The sequence below is a fragment of the Mycteria americana genome, unplaced genomic scaffold (assembly GCF_035582795.1).
Source record: "Mycteria americana isolate JAX WOST 10 ecotype Jacksonville Zoo and Gardens unplaced genomic scaffold, USCA_MyAme_1.0 Scaffold_27, whole genome shotgun sequence".
Classification (NCBI taxonomy): Eukaryota; Metazoa; Chordata; class Aves; order Ciconiiformes; family Ciconiidae; genus Mycteria; species Mycteria americana.
Genome location: NW_027445609.1, coordinates 2,672,101 through 2,676,695, shown reverse-complemented (window position 1 = coordinate 2,676,695; position 4,595 = coordinate 2,672,101).

The window sequence follows — 4,595 nt, the reverse complement described above, 5'->3', positions numbered from 1 at the left end:
CCCGGCTGCCAAATTTGACACGTCCACTGATTGCGCCCACACGAAAGCTGCCAGCACTGAAAGCTCTACCTGGTTTTCACTGTCCCTTGGAACTGCATTCGCTGCCGCACAGACATTCGCGCTCTGCGCAAGCCTTGGTTGGTTATGATGCTACAATGCCTATGTGACTCTGGCAGAGCCCGGCTGCCAAATTCGAAACGTCCAGCGATTGCGCCCACACGAAAGCTGCCAGCACTGAAAGCTCTACCTGGTTTTCACTGTCCCTTGGAACTGCATTCGCTGCCGCACAGACATTCGCAATCAGCGCAAGCCTTGGTTGGTTATGACGCAACAATGCCTATGTGACTCTGGCAGAGACCGGCTGCCAAATTTGAAACGTCCAGCGATTGCGCCCACACGAAAGCTGCCAGCACTGAAAGCTCTACCTGGTTTTCACTGTCCCTTGGAACTGCATTCGCTGCCGCACAGACATTCGCGCTCTGCGCAAGCCTTGGTTGGTTATGACGCAACAATGCCTATGTGACTCTGGCAGAGCCCGGCTGCCAAATTTGAAATGTACACCGACTGCGCCCACACGAAAGCTGCCAGCACTGAAAGCTCTACCTGGTTTTCACTGTCCCTTGGAACTGCATTCGCTGCCGCACAGACATTCGCGGTCCGCAAAAACCTTGGTTGGTTATGATGCAACAATGCCTATGTGACTCTCGCAGAGCCCGGCTGCCAAATTTGAAACGTCCAGCGATTGCGCCCACATGAAAGCTGCCAGCACTGAAAGCTCTACCTGGTTTTCACTGTCCCTTGGAACTGCATTCGCTGCCGCACAGACATTCGCGCTCTGCGCAAGCCTTGGTTGGTTATGATGCAACAATGCCTATGTGACTCATGCAGAGCCCGGCTGCCAAATTCGAAACGTCCAGCGATTGCGCCCACACGAAAGCTGCCAGCACTGAAAGCTCTAACTGGTTTTCACTGTCCCTTGGAACTGCATTCGCTGCCGCACAGACATTCGCGCTCTGCAAAAGCCTTGGTTGGTTATGATGCAACAATGCCTATGTGACTCTGGCAGAGCCCGGCTGCCAAATTTGAAACGTCCACTGATTGCGCCCACACGAAAGCTGCCAGCACTGAAAGCTCTACCTGGTTTTCACTGTCCCTTGGAACTGCATTCGCTGCCGCACAGACATTATCTCTCCGCATAAGCTTTATTTGTTTATGATGCAACAATGCCTATGTGACTCTCGCACAGCCCGCTGCCAAATTTGCAACGTCCACTGATTGCGCCCACACGAAAGCTGCCAGCACTGAAAGCTCTACCTGGTTTTCACTGTCCCTTGGAACTGCATTCGCTGCCGCACAGACATTCGCGCTCTGCGCAAGCCTTGGTTGGTTATGATGCAACAATGCCTATGTGACTCTGGCAGAGCCCGGCTGCCAAATTTGAAACGTCCAGCAATTGCGCCCACACGAAAGCTGCCAGCACTGAAAGCTCTACCTGGTTTTCACTGTCCCTTGGAACTGCATTTGCTGCCGCACAGACATTCGCGCTCTGCAAAAGCCTTGGTTGGGTATGATGCAACAATGCCTATGTGACTCTCGCACAGCCCGCTGCCAAATTTGAAACGTCCAGCGATTGCGCCCACACGAAAGCTGCCAGCACTGAAAGCTCTACCTGGTTTTCACTGTCCCTTGGAACTGCATTCGCTGCCGCACAGACATTCGCGATCAGCGCAAGCCTTGGTTGGTTATGATGCAACAATGCCTATGTGACTCTGGCAGAGCCCGGCTGCCAAATTCGAAACGTCCAGCGATTGCGCCCACACGAAAGCTGCCAGCACTGAAAGCTCTACCTGGTTTTCACTGTCCCTTGGAACTGCATTCGCTGCCGCACCGACATTCGCGCTCCGCAAAAGCCTTGGTTGGTTATGATGCAACAATGCCTATGTGACTCTGGCAGAGCCCGGCTGCCAAATTTGAAACGTCCAGCGATTGCGCCCACACGATAGCTGCCAGCACTGAAAGCTCTACCTGGTTTTCACTGTCCCTTGGAACTGCATTCGCTGCCGCACAGACATTCGCGCTCTGCGCAAGCCTTGGTTGGTTATGATGCAACAATGCCTATGTGACTCTCGCAGAGCCCGGCTGCCAAATTTGAATTGTACACCGATTGCGCCCTCACGAAAGCTGCCAGCACTGAAAGCTCTACCTGGTTTTCACTGTCCCTTGGAACTGCATTCGCTGCCGCACAGACATTCGCGCTCTGCGCAAGCCTTGGTTGGTTATGACGCAACAATGGCTATGTGACTCTGGCAGAGCCCGGCTGCCAAATTTGAAACGTCCAGCGATTGCGCACACACGAAAGCTGCCAGCACTGAAAGCTCTACCTGGTTTTCACTGTGCATTGGACCTGCATTCGCTGCCGCACAGACATTCGCGGTCCGCAAAAGCCTTGGTTGGTTATGATGCAACAATGCCTATGTGACTCTGGCAGAGCCCGGCTGCCAAATTTGAAACGTCCAGCGATTGCGCCCTCTCGAAAGCTGCCAGCACTGAAAGCTCTACCTGGTTTTCACTGTCCCTTGGAACTGCATTCGCTGCCGCACAGACATTCGCGGTCCGCAAAAGCCTTGGTTGGTTATGATGCAACAATGGCTATGTGACTCTCGCAGAGCTCGGCTGCCAAATTCGAAACGTACACCGATTGCGCCCACACGAAAGCCGCCAGCACTGAAAGCTCTACCTGGTTTTCACTGTCTCTTGGAACTGCATTCACTGCCGCACAGACATTCGCGCTCTGCAAAAGCCTTGGTTGGGTATGGTGCAACAATGCCTATGTGAATCTTGCACAGCCCGGCTGCCAAATTCGAAACATCCACCGATTGCGCCCTCACGAAAGCTGCCAGCACTGAAAGGTCTACCTGGTTTTCACTGTCCCTTGGAACTGCATTCGCTGCCGCACAGACATTCGCGGTCCGCAAAAGTCTTGGTTGGTTATGATGCAACAATGCCTATGTGACTCTCGCAGAGCCCGGCTGCCAAATTTGAAACGTCCACTGATTGCGCCCACACGAAAGCTGCCAGCACTGAAAGCTGTACCTGGTTTTCACTGTCCCTTGGAACTGCATTCGCTGCCGCACAGACATTCGCGCTCTGCGCAAGCCTTGGTTGGTTATGATGCAACAATGCCTATGTGACTCTGGCAGAGCCCGGCTGCCAAATTTGAAACGTCCAGCGATTGCGCCCACACGAAAGCTGCCAGCACTGAAAGCTCTACCTGGTTTTCACTGTCCCTTGGAACTGCATTCGCTGCCGCACAGACATTCGCGCTCTGCGCAAGCCGTGGTTGGTTATGATGCAACAATGCCTATGTGAGTCTGGCAGAGCCCGGCTGCCAAATTCGAAACGTCCAGCGATTGCGCCCACACGAAAGCTGCCAGCACTGAAAGCTCTACCTGGTTTTCACTGTCCCTTGGAACTGCATTCGCTGCCGCACAGACATTCGCGATCAGCGCAAGCCTTGGTTGGTTATGATGCAACAATGCCTATGTGACTCTGGCAGAGACCGGCTGCCAAATTTGAAACGTCCAGCGATTGCGCCCACACGAAAGCTGCCAGCACTGAAAGCTCTACCTGGTTTTCACTGTCCCTTGGAACTGCATTCGCTGCCACACAGACATTCGCGCTCTGCGCAAGCCTTGGTTGGTTATGACGCAACAATGGCTATGTGACTCTGGCAGAGCCCGGCTGCCAAATTTGAAATGTACACCGATTGCGCCCACACGAAAGCTGCCAGCACTGAAAGCTCTACCTGGTTTTCACTGTCCCTTGGAACTGCATTCGCTGCCACACAGACATTCGCGCTCCGCAAAAGCCTTGGTTGGTTATGATGCAACAATGCCTATGTGACTCTCGCAGAGCCCGGCTGCCAAATTTGAAACGTCCAGCGATTGCGCCCACATGAAAGCTGCCAGCACTGAAAGCTCTACCTGGTTTTCACTGTCCCTTGGAACTGCATTCGCTGCCGCACAGACATTCGCGCTCTGCGCAAGCCTTGGTTGGTTATGATGCAACAATGCCTATGTGACTCATGCAGAGCCCGGCTGCCAAATTCGAAACGTCCAGCGATTGCGCTCACACGAAAGCTGCCAGCACTGAAAGCTCTACCTGGTTTTCACTGTCCCTTGGAACTGCATTCGCTGCCGCACAGACATTCGCGCTCTGCAAAAGCCTTGGTTGGGTATGATGCAACAATGCCTATGTGACTCTGGCAGAGCCCGGCTGCCAAATTTGAAACGTCCAGCGATTGCGCCCACACGAAAGCTGCCAGCACTGAAAGCTCTACCTGGTTTTCACTGTCCCTTGGAACTGCATTCGCTGCCGCACAGACATTCGCGCTCCGCAAAAGCCTTGGTTGGTTATGATGCAACAATGCCTATGTGACTCTGGCAGAGCCCGGCTGCCAAATTTGAAACGTCCAGCGATTGCGCCCACACGAAAGCTGCCAGCACTGAAAGCTCTACCTGGTTTTCACTGTCCCTTGGAACTGCATTCGCTGCCGCACTGACATTCGCGCTCCGCAAAAGCCTTGGTTGGTTATG